General features: G+C 44.7%; 1 long non-coding RNA gene across 1 annotated transcript; it reads left to right on the plus strand.

Annotated features, from left to right (window-relative positions):
• The first annotated feature begins 2,728 nt into the window (after positions 1-2,728).
• Positions 2,729-7,658, plus strand: LOC141253064 (uncharacterized). The gene is made up of 3 exons (XR_012314218.1): positions 2,729-2,861; positions 3,643-3,783; positions 6,396-7,658. It is a non-coding gene; the product is annotated as an uncharacterized lncRNA (long non-coding RNA).
• The last annotated feature ends 7,397 nt before the right edge of the window (positions 7,659-15,055 follow it).

Raw genomic sequence — 15,055 nt, forward strand, 5'->3', positions numbered from 1 at the left:
AGTTTCCGCCACCCTGGGGGCTGAGTTCCCAGGCTCGTTCCTGTATCTTGTTCCTGGTTCAGATCCTGTCTGAACAGTGTCCTAGTCCATTACCTGTTTGTCTCTATGTCTGTACCTTCCCCTTTTCCTGCAGTATCTCTGTACTTCTGTTTGTGAGTTTTGTGTCCATTTGCTACTTCATTGCAAGTACCTTGTGTGTATCTGGTTCTGCTCATTCTGCTTCCCTGCCTCCGTATCTACCTCCTGTGTTCCAGCTATCTTCTAGTGTTTTCCTGTCTGTTCCATGTGAACAGAGCCCTGTCCTGTCTACCGCATCTGCGGGTTTTGCTCTGCTCTGCTTGTTCACCGCATCTGCGGGTTTTGCTCTGCTCTGCTTGATTACCGCACCTGCGTTTTTGCTCTGCTCTGCTTGTTCACCGCATCGGCAGGTTTTGCTCTGCTCTGCTTGTTCACCGCATCTGCAGGTTTTGCTCTGCTTTGCTTGTTCACCGCATCTGCGGTTTTGCTCTGCTCTGCTTGTTCACCGCATTTGCGGTTTTGCTCTGCTTTGCTTGTTCACCGCATCTGCGGTTTTGCTCTGCTCTGCTTGCTCACCGCATCTGCGGGTTCTGCTCTGCTTTGCTTGTTCACCGCATCTGTGGTTTTGCTCTGCTCTGCTTGTTCACCGCATGTGCGGGTTTTGCTCTGCTCTGCTTGTTTACCGCACCTGTGGTTTTGCTCTGCTCTGCTTGTTCACCGCATATTCGGGTTTTGCTTTGCTTTGCTTGTTCACCGCATCTGCGGTTTTGCTCTGCTCGTTTACCGCACCTGCGGTTTTGCTATGCTCTGCTTGTCTACCGCATCTGCGGGTTTTGCTCTGCTTTGCTTGTTCACCGCATCTGCGGTTTTGCTCTGCTCTGCTTGTTCACCGCATCTGCGGGTTTTGCTCTGCTCTGCTTGTTTACCGCACCTGCGGTTTCGCTCTGCTCTGTTTGTTCACCGCATCGGCGGGTTTTGCTTTGCTCCGCTTGTCTACCGCACTTGCGGGTTTTGCTCTGCTCTGCTTGTCTTCCGCACTTGCGGGTTTTGCTTTGCTCCGCTTGTCTACTGCACTTGCGGGTTTTGCTCTGCTCTGCTTGTCTACCGCACCTGTGGATTTTGCTCCGCTCTGCTTGTCTACCACACCTGCGGCTCCGTTCTTGTATCCCAGTCTGTACTGGTCCCTATCCTGCCTACATTCCTACCTGCCAGTATCCGCCTCTCTGCATGTCAGCCGTGCCTGCCTGTGCCCACCTGTCTGCACGCCAGCCGAACCTGCCAGTGCCCACCTGTCTGCATACCAGCTGTGCCTGTCAATATCCACCTGTTTGCATACCAGCCGTGCTTGCCAGTACCCACCTGTCTATATGCCAGTCTAACCTGCCTGTTCTTGCATTCCCCCGTGTGGGTCAACAGCTGTGACCAGGGTCTGACCTGGAGTAGCACCTGGTCCCTCTGCTCGGTTCCTCCCTGGTTCACGGAGTCGACTGAGCCGCCATGCGACCTTGGTCGGACCGGGTTCATACTAAGTTACGCCCCTCCAGGCACTCCTCGGTTCATGGTCCAGTGGGATCACAAATCTAGCTCACGCCAGTCAGTCCGGGCGCGAGCGTAACATAATGCAGCCCCCATACTGTATAATGAAGCCATATAAAGTATAATTCAGCCATATAGAGTATTATGCAGCCCCATATACTATAATGTAGGGCCCCCATACAGTACAATGCAGCCATATAGAGTATAATGCAGCCCCCAGTCCTCCAGTATTATGGCCTCAGTGACTTAAAAATAATTAAATACAATACTTACCTCTCCTCCCCGTTCCCCCTCTGCTCCGGGCTCTGCAGCGCATCTCAGTAAGTCCACTGCCCTGCACAGCTTGGCCTGTGATGACGTCACCGTGCCCGCTGTGTCAGAGGCAGAGGTGGAATGATGGGAGAGGGAGTGTCTCATGATGCTCTCCTCCATCATTGCTTTCAACTGTATCGACATCTAAGAGAGCTTATACCAGAAAACATCTGACCAAGGGTATAGATGTGTATATGGCAAGTAAATATACAATTAGCATGTAAGTATACAAATCAATTGCCATCAACACAAGAACATATAAAAGAAAAGTGGATAAATAGTCAATGCTTTGGTGTGCAGATGAGGCTCAAAGAACACAGGATTGAGCTGGACATACCAAGATATAAAAGACAAATTTCTAGGCACTTAGTCAAAAAAGTAACTCACGTGTGGATAAATCAATTCTACAAACAGTAATGATAGATTTAAATGATAACTAAATGTTATGTCATCATAAATATATTACAGAGCCCAGAGCCCACTTTCACTGTGCAAAATCACATATATGTTGCTCAAGTATTCCTCCTTAAAGCATATAAAAGTCAGCCTTCAAGTAGTTTTCAGATATCATAATTACCCAGGGTCAGAACTGGTAAACAAAAGAACACCCCTAACGCGCGTTTCGCATCTGACTTCTTTGGCGGGACCTTTAAGATGTAGCAGAGTTGGCAGCTACCTCATTATGTTTGCACAATGTTTACAATTCCCTTTGCAGAGAATGTACATGAGGATCCAGTACATAGAAGTGGTTTATATATTCATAAAGTGATGTACTTATTATGTTCTGCTATCAGGAGGTTGTAAAGAGTTAACAAAGCAGCCCTGATTTCCATATATGGCCATAAGGTCACATGGTTAGACCACATGACCGGGTCCTGGGCTTGGTAGAGAAGGAGACATTTTGTGTGCACGAGTGTGTTTTCTAGGAAAGCTGAATGTAAGAAAGGCAGCCAGAGCTCCTGTATATGAGAAACCAAAGCCTCAGCTGCAGTCAGGTGTGTGATAAAGACTTTGCATATAAGCAGAAGTTGGAGTTCAGAAGTCTCTGCACCATTGATATTTCTGCATGACTATACCGAAAAGTAACTATGATTGCTGCATTCAAATTGAATCTCTGTTAAATCATCATTTATCTGGATGTACCTGTGTATTTGTGCCACAAGTAAAAGTTATTAACAGCCCCCCTGGCCTCCCTGTTTTCTGGACTATTTGGAGTTAAAAACATTACATCACACTACCAGGAAACAGAGTTTAATTATGTGCACCCTGGCATCATGAACTTTATTTTCTTTTATTTTTTTGTCCCTGCCATAGCTTAGTGGTAACATCCGCACACCACATGGTGCATGACCTATGGTTTAGTAGTGCATCACGGCATTACAAGTGTAGATGTAGTTCACAGCGTAGCACGCAGTAATACTTTTGTGCAAGAGATTTTGTTTTAAACCGTAAGCAGGTTTAGAGCCTTTTAGAATGACTGGAGTACAGTTCACTTCACTTGGAATATTTACAGGAAAGCGCAGCATAGGTATTACTTCACCAAAGGAGGGAGCTTCATGGGATGGGTCCCTATGGTGCAAAACTAGAAGTATTAAGTTACTCATGGTTTTGGCACTACCATTCCCTATTGCAGGGTGTAGAAGAGACAAAGTTGATGGCATGGAAGTTACAAAGCACTGATTCACGCTAGTGGTGCACAAAGAAACCAGTAATGCAAGAGAGTGCTTGTCCAGCCTTATCTCTCCTGGCTATTGAAATGCTTCACTTCTTTTGAAGGCCACTATGAGGAGAATGATATCAGCTCAAGATAGACTGGAAATAACATCTGGATGTAGCAGTGCTTGTATGGCGCCCCTGCGGGTTCAGTCGCCACAGATGTACTGCATCTCACCCAGAGGTGTGGTATCTCACTCTCAGGTAAGGATGGAGTACTGCCCGGGACCCAAACACCTGTATCCAACACTACACTACTCCAGACCAGCAGCAGGGGCAAGATGCACTGCTCCACGGCTGAGCCCTGTCCCTGGCTGGAGTGAGGGGAACCAAAAGAAGGGGAACCATGTAGTGGGTGTGGGTGGACGAAGCAGATAAGGGGAGCACTTGAGAAGGAGGATATAAAAAGAGAAGCCATCTTGTGAGGCCAGTCAGTGAAGTCAGTGAAGTGAGGAGTATCAGACAGAACAGTCTGAGTGCTCAGGAGGAGGGCCTAGTGAGAGAGGCCCAGGACAGACTGAAGAGAGGAGAGGAGCAGGAAGGAAGGCTCCAGAACAGAAATGATCCCAGGGGCATGAGCCCACCAGGAGTGGAAGGATCAGGCCGCAGAGAGGGGACCGGCCCCTAAACTAGCAGAGTTCTTCGAGCCTCAACTAGATAACCGGAGGGTGCAGCATTTCAGATGCTGCAGCCAACAGCCACACCTAATTGCTAAAAAAGTGACCATAGAGGATCCAGGAGACAGAGAAGACGTCACCCGACAAGGTCCGCGGTCACTGGCTTGGGACACTGGGTGTGAGGCGCAGGGCAGGAGGGTGAGAGCCAGCGCAGGAAGTCGACCAGAAAAGGCACACAGAACGGGGTCCCGCTAGGTGCTCTGGAATTACCTGAGGGTTTGCTGAATCCCTCCCTGAGTAGACACAGGACGACGTGGGAGGTTATACACCGGTAACTGTAACCTGGAGTCTTGGCAAACTGTGAGTAAAACCCTGAAGACTGCACCCCACTGTCTCTGTGAATAATTGCTGCGCCATCACCTGCCCGCACCACACTGCAACAGCAACCTCTATTACATCCCCACTACTCTGCCCTGGAGCCAAGCTCTACCTGTGGAGAGCTGAACCAACTCTGCTGCATTAACACCTGCTCCAGATGACCTGCTCCGCAGCGGCGGCTCCCTTTAGCCGCATACCACAGGTGGCGTCACGAACATTAAACCATAAAAACTATAAAAATCCCCTTTTATTGACCACCCTGTGTCACGGACCGGGTCACTGCCACTGTGACATCCCCCAGGCTACCGAGTGCCCCACGGCCCAGGGGGCGCGTCACTTGCATTTCTTATCCCTTGTTTAAGCCAAGACTGAACTGCACTGCTTTGTTCCAGCTCCTAGGGTGTGAGCCCTGAGAAGGGAGGCTCCTCTCACTTATTTTTGGTAGCCAGTCCGGCTCTTTTTGGCAATCTGGATCACTTGACTCTGCTCACCAAGAGCTGGTTCTTTTGGATCTTAAATGAATCCCTATAAATTATGTGTTCACCATAGGTAAATAATGAAATCGATGGTTGGGTGGGGTTTGGTTCAGGTGGGTGAGGTTTCAGCCTCCGAACACTGACATTTGATGCCCAGTGAGAGCCATTCACAGAATTCAGTGGCTTTTACTGAGGTGTCGGCTCCCATCATTTCCATCAGGGAGCCAGCTGTCTGTCTCAAACTGCTTGCAAATGGCCCATCACTAAGCATATGGTGAGGAGACTGTGAATGCCTAAGTCTCATGCACATACATTAGCCAGTAGATGTCAATGTAAGCACCTAACAATTAAAGGGTTTCCCCAATATAAATTACGGCCACCACCTTTTCCTCCTTTTTTTACAGTAGTCTAGAAACCTGCATATAAGCCCCCAATTCCATTTGCATAGCTCAAAAAATATATTTTATAATCCCCCCATATGGTCCAATGGTTGTCGCTGGTCTTGCTCGGCGCCTCCTCTCTCCCCACAATCGCCATATTCCTGCCTTGCTTCACGTGGTTGACGTGTTCCTTCGTCATCCACACAGTGTCCTCCAGCACGACCCTGCGCAGGCGTACTTATCTCTATGCTGAAGAGAAAGAAGTTGATCCAGCTCTCAGGACACCAAGTTAGGTTAATAACAAGTAGTTACTTCATTTCATTCATATTAATCAATAGTCAATAAATAAAAATTAGCTGCAATTAATGACAGGAAATGACATAAAGGAAGTGACGATCGCCTCAATCACTGATCAAGTCACTAGATGAAGGCAGCAGAATTATCCTGCATGTCCCTGTATGTGAATTAGAGGTTAGCACAATGTGAAAACTTTCACTTTCCCTGGCCATTCTGCTCTGTAATCTTTTCCTCACTATATTGTGAGTCATTAGAAGGAAAGGGTAGAGTTTCCTGTCCCTTCTTTGGCACAGTGCAGAGATGCTTCCTGAGGGGAAAATTCTAGTGAATTAGAAATAGGAGCTAGCAAGTTCATTTTCTTAGTAAGGTTGTTCAGCCATCATTCATTCATCATATTTAGTGAGAATTATTTATACTCATTATAACTATCACAGTAATTAATTACTGATAAAAGGATTTTACATCAACGAGTCTGAATGATCGCTCAGTCGAGAATAAGTCTTACTAACCTACAAATAACCATGATTCACCAATGGTTTTAGGCTGATATTTATAGCCAGAGTCGTAACTTGTAACTTCTGTGCCCCAGTGGTAACGTTATGAGCTGTTTAGAGATGAATTGATCTTTCAAAGTTCGAATTTGCTGACTTTGCCATATACATTTGCAGAAAATTTCAATACTGGAAAGCTTGTTATTGATCAAGGAATACACATGGGGAAAAGAAGAGCAATAGAACCTGACTGACCATAAGAGCTTACGTTTTACAGGCGAGAGAGAGAGGACCCCACTTATTATAAGGTAAAACAGAGGGGAATGCGGGGAATAAGAATAGTCAACTCATCAGACGTTAGTTAGCAGTTTTTATCTGTTAGGCAGAACACGGAGCCGTCCCAGTCTCGGATGTAGAGACGAAATGGAAAAAGAGAAGAAGATCCACCAACTTGTTTCAGCTCACACCATGATTATGGTGATAAGCTGAAACGTGTTGGTCTGTTTCTCCTTTTCTCTTGGACCCCACTTTGTGATCTACTACTACAGTTTTTAATGTGATTAATAAATTTCACCTTCTAATATATTTTTGGCTACCGCTGGAGGATCTTCTTCTCTTTTTCCACTCATTATAACAGCTTACACTCTACAGAAGAGAGAGGACCTCCTTGATCATAAGAGCTTACACTCTACAGGAGAGAGAGAGAACCCTACTGATCATAAGAGATTACACTCTACAGGAGAGAGAGGAACCCGCTGACCATAAGAGCTTACACTCTACAGGAGAGAGAGAGAACCCTGCTGATCATAAGAGCTTACACTCTACAGAAGAGAGAGAGAACCCTGCTGACCACAAGAGGTTACGCCCTACAGAAGAGAGAGGACCCAGCTGACCATAAGATCGTAAACTCTACCGGAGAAGACCCTACTTATTATAAGAGCTTACACTCTACAAAAGAGAGAGACAAAAAGAACCTCACTGACCATTAGAGCTTACACTTTACAGGTGGGAAAGAGAGAGAGGACCCAGCTGACCATAATAGCTTATACTTTAGGAGAAAGAGGACCTCGCTGATCATAACAGCTTAGATTCTACAGAAGAAAGAACATTGTTGAGTACAGGAATTTACACTTTATAGGCGAGAAAGAGAGAGAGGAACCTGCTGAACTTAAGAACTTACACTCTACAGGAGAGAGAGGACCCTGCTTCTTAGAAAAGCTTACACTCTACAGGAGAGAGAGGACTCTGCTGAACATAATAGCTTAAACTTTACAAGAGAGAAAGGACTCTGCTGACCATAAAAGCTTACACTCTACAGGAAAGATAGAGGATCTCGCTAACCATAAGAGTTTACACTCTACAGAAGAGAGAGATTTACCCAGTGACTCTGGAGATGGAAAACGACTCTGCCGATCAAACTGTGCTCCACTGAGTACCGCTGATCTGTGATGTCCCAGGTACTGACCACTACTGTACAAGGTATGATAAAATTATGGCTAGCATAGCAGTGCAAAATGACATTATCCGCACTCTGATGGCTCGGCAGTGTGGGAAATGGTGCCAGGCAAAGTTTTGTTTTCGAAAACTGCCAATTGAATGTCAAAATGTTTGAATCTGCTTGAAACCACGAATATCAGGAAATTTGACTCAAACTTGATCCTCCACAGATAGATCCACTCATCTCTAGTGCTGGTTAATTTCCTAATTTACTTTTTCAACAGTGTTCTTTTGCTCTGATGCAGAGCTCCAAACTCCTTGCATCAGTAAAGGAGCTGAAAAAATGGAAAGCAACTCTTCCCATAAAGTATCCATTTATTTTAGAGGATAATTTTTTATCTCAGTTGTCTTTAGTTGGGCACCATTTTGTTAAATTTTCATTTTATTGATAAAAAGAAGCATAGTCTATTTTTTCGGTGAGAAATGTTGGGCACTTCCATTTGTGAAATGGCAATGGAAGACTTGGCTGTCTGTCCAAATCAATGGGTGAAAGACAGGAATGCCAAGTCTTCCATTGGTATTCAACTATTCATCAATCATTTCGTCTGACAAATAAATATAATCCAACTGCCCTTGTTCAAAAATAAAGCTCTTAAAAAATTTTAATCTGTTACAATTGGAGCAGAAGAGATATTTTACAAGGATTTTTTTAGAAAAACAGGCTCTCGTTTGTGTTCATTGTTTTGGGAATTTTTGTAAAAAAAAAAAAAAAAGGATTCATAAAAAAGAATAGGCAATGCAGATGTGAATGTAGCCTAACAGTTTTCATTAGCTTCATCTATTTATACACTTTTTAAATTTTAGTTCCGCAAAGAAAGAACTAATTGGGACGCACAATTTCAACTATAGTATCCAACTTTATGAGTTTCGTAGGCTAGAGGTATTCATTTGACCTTAGCAGTGGCATAACTTGAAGCTCATGGGCCCCAATGCAAATTCTCCAACAGAGTCCTCCAACAATCACAGGTCATTAATAGTAATAGTCTTTTCATATGGGCTCAATGAACTTTTTGGCCCCCTATTCTCCAAGGTCTGGGTGCTATTGCACCCTCGACACGTACTATAGTTACGTTCCTAGGCCTTAGGACATTATAACAGTCAAGTCATAACATGAAGATGAGGTTAGAAGTGAATTCAAGTAGTAGATAAGTTGGCAATGAGCATCGATCAAGCACAGATGTAACCCAGGGTGTGGTGTAAACTAAAAAAAAAGCCAAAGTTGGCAAGGAGTAGTCAATCAGTGCAACAAAACATCTCCTATATCTTGATACCAAAAGGAAAAAAAAATAGTTGGGCTGCAAAATTTCACCCATAGCATCCAACTTTCTCATGATTTTGGTTAGGATGAAGGTACTCAGTTGGCCCTAGGACATTGGGAAGGATATAACACAAAGTTGGATTTTGAAGGTCAGACAGTACCAAAGTTCAGACACAGGCAGATGTTGTATAGGAGATGTGGTGTAAACATAGAAAGCCAAAGGTTGGAAATCATCACTCAAGCAGTGCAACAAAACAACTCCGACATTTTAAAATTGAAATTTCCATCACTGGATTCTTTGTGCCAACCTCAGGTTACCTTCCTAAAAATAGGAACCTATTACAACAACAGATCGTTTTCGGGAAACCTTGATAACGCCAACATCCATATGAGGAGCCTATTTACTGGTTATTTAAAGCACAAGACACCTTGCAATGTTGTACATCAGCAAAATTCCTTGCACTCCAAGGGGTTCCGAGAAGTTAGTCCAGCAATGCTTACATCACATTATGACTCTATTGTATCCAGATGGATTGTAACTTTGAAATGTGTGCTTGACAAGCCATCCTGACCTCACACCATAAATAGTTAGTAGCTACCAGCAGTAGCCTGTCCTCTTTGGGAACATTTCATAACAGTAATTATGTATTGCAAAATATTTGGTAGGCATCAAAGAAGTATAGTCTTCACATATGTCCAAGAACAACACAGTAAATCAACAACCGTTGTTCTTATCCTTGCTTTATCAAACTCATAGCAGATCCTATCACAAGATGTCTACTGGACAATCAGGTCTGGTATCTGGTAAATCTTTGTTTTGTGCACGTTCTTTAATCATTCCAAACAAAACCAAAAGGGAGAAGCAAAGTGGATGGTAAAAGATGAAAAACTTGATGTAAATGATATGGCTCTAATCAAGAAAACGTCACTTTTCTTGTTTTCTTATCAGATTCTACAAATTGTTCACAGAAAGGAGCAGTCACGCGACCAGGAGAACGAGTAGATCGGTTTCCAATGACTGGAAGAGATTTTAAGAAACTGATTATTTTACTCTAAAAATGCTATAAACATTTTTTTTTAGGTGGACCAGAAATCAGCAGACTATGATTAAGACTGCACGTCGAAACGCGTAGGTCGAGACAGCTGTGATCCCTGTGTGCACTAAGAATTATTATGGTGGTAGCAGCAATTTTTAATGGCTCAATAAAAGCTATGTTTTATTCAAGTTTATAGCCTGATATGCTGGATCATTCCTCCTATTTTCTGATTCATAAACCAAGCTGCTGTGGCTGGATCCGAGCGAGGCTGAGACTGCACCACACAGACTTTACTTACCTTTTTTTTCCTGTGTTACATATCTAGTACTCCATTGCAGATTTTAAATTTCCTTTTGTGCAATTTTTGGAAACAAGACTTTTTTTTTGTGTATCTGTATGGAGCTTTTCCAACCCAGATCTCAACCTTGAGGGTCAACAGAAAATTATCACTCACATTGTGCTTTCTACCAGGGGAATGGAGAACTATTAAAGAGAACTTGGCAGGCAATTCAAGCTGCACAAACCACAGGCAGCATGAATCACAATCTGGCTACATGATCAGGGATGAGCGGACCCATGGAAGTTCGGGTTCTGGTACCTGACCCAAACTTTAGTCCAAAGTTTGATTCGGGTACCAGAACTGTATCCAAACTTGAACCAGAAGCCAAACCTCATTGAAAACAATGGAGACTCTCTCTCACTCTGCAACGGACTTCTGCAGTTTTTATGCCACAAATGTTACTATAGTCTCAGACTGGAGTTACATTTCTGATGAGGCACAAATAGCTCACAAGATGCACCGAATTCATTAAGTCTCTGCACCTCTTAATGAATTCAGCGCATCTTATTCCTGCATGCTCCTCATTAAGACTGACATACAAGACACCAGTCTTAATTTATCGCCAGTCTTTTTTTTTATTTTTGGGAGATTTAATCTTGACTTTGAAGAAGACCTTGAGGTGCAGCCATGCCTGTCTTTATCATAATCACAATCTGAGCCGTCTGGAAACTATTGTATTAAATCCAGGACTTGCAGAGGAAAACCCTGAAAATTGTGACTCACTCGCAGCTGAGTTCTCCCCAGATAAAACTTCATTGTTTCTTACATAGGAACCCAGCATAGAGGAAACAATACAACTAGGATATTACCGAACTCACATGGCAATTTCCAGGAATGAACTTTCAATAAGTGAGAATTTAGTATTTAAAGGAGCTTTCCACTTTTTAGAAAAGTGAACCTTAAATGTTCACTGTCATATAAAATAACAAAATCAGATAGCACTCATCTACCCTGGTCTGCCGCTGCTCCGGTCTCAGAGTTTTCAGTCACATTACTGCTGCTCTCAATTCCTGAACTCAGTGACTTGTGTCGTTTACTTCGGCTGAGCCACTGATGTCAGTGATTGACTGCAGCGGTGATGTGCGCTGTCAACATTACTTCACCACTGCAGCCAAAACATTGAGACTGTAGCAATGGCGGACAGTTAACACCAAAGCTTGGTATGGCGAGTATGATCTGATTTTATTTCACATGACGGTAAACATTTAAGGTCAACTTTTCTAAAAATGGAAATCCCCTTTAACCTTACTAATTAAGTAGCAAAACCTAAGATAGAAATGAGCATATACCCTGCTGTAAGTAAATAAGTAAAAAACAATAATCCATATAAATAACATAGGGCATTTAGTAAACACTGTTTTTTTTTATTAAAACAAAAAGCATAAAGGCCATCCCACCACGACAAGGTGTACCCCAATCGGGATAGTCCTTATAATCCGGACCATTTCTTTGAATTTGCTTACTAATTAAGTCAACAATGTACTAAATATTCTCCTTTTATGAACTGTAAAATATTTTACATTAAAGGATTCATCTAGGATTAAGAAAAAGGGATTGTGTTTCAGAAATAGAACCACAGATTCATGCCTTTTCAAAACCCCTTCTACACATCTTCTCCCCCTCTACATATCTTCCATGCCTTCTAAATGGAAAAAAAAACTTTTCCTGACTCTCTGCTTTCTGGGTGGTCTCAGGAGACTGTGGCAGCACCCAAGAGATTTGACAACTCCTCCAGGAATCTGGGAGGTCTCCCCGTTTTCCGGGAGAGTTGATAAGTATGATATAAGTAGGTGAATTTTTACATAACAGTAACGGTTACATTTTATAACAGTATATTAGAAATTGGGCTGTGATCAAAAATAAGTTTCAAATCCATGTAATAAGTACTAATCTCCAGAGATGAGTCTAAATGTGCACAAATATCAATGATTGAGAGCTTAAGAGCTTGCACACTACATTTGAGAGAGAGAGAAGACCCTGCTGATCACAAGAGCTTACACTCTACAGGAGAGAGAGGACCGGCGAGCCATAAGAGCTTACACTCTACAGGAGAGAGAGGACCCCCGTGATCATAACAGCTTACATTCTGCATAAGAGAGAGAGGACCCCCATGATCATAAGAGCTTACACTCTACAGGAGAGAGAGAGGACCCGCAGGCCACAAAAGCTTACACTCTACAGAAGAGAGAGAGGACCCACGTGCAATAAGAGATTACACTCTTCAGAAGAGAGAGAGGACCCCCATGATCATAAGAGCTTACACTCTACAGTAGAGAAAGAGGACCCGCAGGCCACAAGAGCTTACACTCTACAGGAGAGAGAGGACCCACGTGCAATAAGAGATTACACTCTACAGAAGAGAGAGAGGACCCCCATGATCATAAGAGCTTACACTCTACAGGAGAGAGAGAGAGGACCCGCAGGCCACAAGAGCTTACACTCTACAGGAGAGAGAGAGGACCCGCGGGCCATAGGAGCTTACAATCTACAGGAGAGAGAGGACCATGCTGATCATAAGAGCTTACACTCTACAGGAGAGAAAGAGGACCCATGCGCCACAAGAGCTTACACTCTACAGGAGAGAGAGAGGACCCCGCTGATCATAAGAGCTTATGACTTGCCCAGGGGGGAATATGGGGGAGACTCGGTACCCGGGCCTTTACCTCCTTGGGATGTCACGGCAGTCGACTCCCGGGCCCGTACTCTGGGGTCACTCTTTAAAAGGGGTTTTGTTAGCAGTTTGTCTCGTGATGCCACCTGTGGTTTCTGGTAATGGGTACCAGCGCTGCTGAAGACCTCGGGGGTGATGGGATGGCAGCAGGGATGTTTCTGCTCCCCACAGGCGGAGCGGGCCCCTGGGGCAGTGTTGATGGAATGGATGCAGGTGAGAGGTGGCCCGGTCGGGTCAGGGGGAATGACGGACACGCACACAGGGGATTCGTTTCAGTACCTTTACTGGTGTAACGGCAGGTATGGTCCAGTGTACCTATTAGGAGGGTGCACTTCAGGACTTTCCCCAGTGAGTGAGTATTAGGCCTCCTGGTCCGTTTCTTCCTCTCTCTAAAGCTTCTGGCCAGCCTGGAACTAGGCCTAGCTTCTATGCTGCTTCACTCTCTCACCTGTCTGCTTGGCAATAGAACTTTTCTCCGGCTACCACTATCCCTGGACACTGGGGCCTTCGTGGTTCTTAGTTCTGTAAAATGATGATAGCTTCAGGTCGACCAGAGGTCTGGAATTCTCCTGGTATGCCAGTTGTCCCTACTTGGTGTAGAGGACCCTGTAGGCACGGACTTGGTGTCTGGCTTGTGTCCTTGGGTGAGCTTTAGATGCACCTCTGCCCCCTTAACTCCTCTCTCCTTGCCTCCGACCACACTCGGGCCCTCAACACACAGCAGCTCATGTGCTGCTTCTTCACTAATCTAAAGTGTCAGCACACTCTCTCTCAGACTCTGACTGAACTCACTGTCTGCCTGCCTAACTCCACCCTCCAGTTTATATATCCCTAACAGGGCTCCCTCTGGTGGTCTGAGGTGGAAGGGTGGAGGTGTCTGTTTGTTGTGAGGGCCTCTTGTGGAGAAGTCCATCCATACACCCTTTTGGGTCCTGTGGTACCTGTAGTAGCAGGGTGCCACACTTACACTCTACAGTAGAGAAGAGATAGAGGACCCCCGGGCCACAAGAGCTTACACTCTACAGGAGAGAGAAAGGACCCGCGGGCAATAAGAGTTTGCATTCCACAGGAATAAAATAAAAGGTGGAATGACAATAAGCGCCATAGGGTCTTATCTGGTTAACAAGGGAAAAAGTGAAACAGGATTTGCTCACCTGGAGGGGTTGTGTCAGTCACAACCCCATTGTTAGCTTGTTTGAAAAGGCTGCTGCAAGTCCACTAAAGATGATAGGATGGAAACTTGGAGATAAAGAGGATGCAAATCCGTGCTGCTGGAGATCCGATATATGATGAGAGACCAAATACAATATAGATGCGATTTTTATTTGGCAACGTGTTTCAAGGTATTTATACCTCTTCATCAGGACATACCACAATGGCCATCATTGTGGTTTGTCCTGATGAAGAGGTATGAATACTAGTGTTGAGCGAGCATGCTCGACACTGCTCGGTACTCGCCCGAGCATCTCACTACTAGGGATGTTCGGCGAGTACCGAGCATTTCCGGGTTACTCGGGAGGGAGCTCGGGTGTCCGCCCTGCACGTTTGGCACTCTTTACAGAGCCAATGAACATGCAGGGATTGCCAGCCAGTCACTGTAATGCCGCAGCCATGTTGTTTGTGGGCATTACAGTGATTGGCTGGCCGCACAGCGTCACCTCAAGTATTTAAAACCGGGCGCCGCCATCTTGGGCATAGTCGCCCGGGATCAGACAGTGTAGGGTCAGTGCTGCTGAGTTAGGGAGAGATATATAGTGCGAAATAGGTAGTGTAGGGTCTCTAAAGCCTGCCAAATCAAACAAACAGTCCTTCTCAGGACTAATATACATCCCAGATATCAGGCAGGCAGGCAGGCTGTATAGGAGACGCAGTGGTTATACCAACAAACAGTGCATTACAGTCGTGTGTGCTCCTGCTGGTCAAATTGCTTGACTTATCCCCCGGTCTCAGGGGCCAGGAAAAATCCTTTTTTTCATCTAAATCCTGTATTTTTTTTTCCCTCAGTCAGACTGTACAAATAAGCGTCTTATTAAC

This window comes from Phyllobates terribilis, unplaced genomic scaffold (assembly GCF_046119375.1).
Source record: "Phyllobates terribilis strain yellow unplaced genomic scaffold, ASM4611937v1 Scaffold_2__4_contigs__length_985480577, whole genome shotgun sequence".
NCBI lineage: Eukaryota > Metazoa > Chordata > Amphibia > Anura > Dendrobatidae > Phyllobates > Phyllobates terribilis.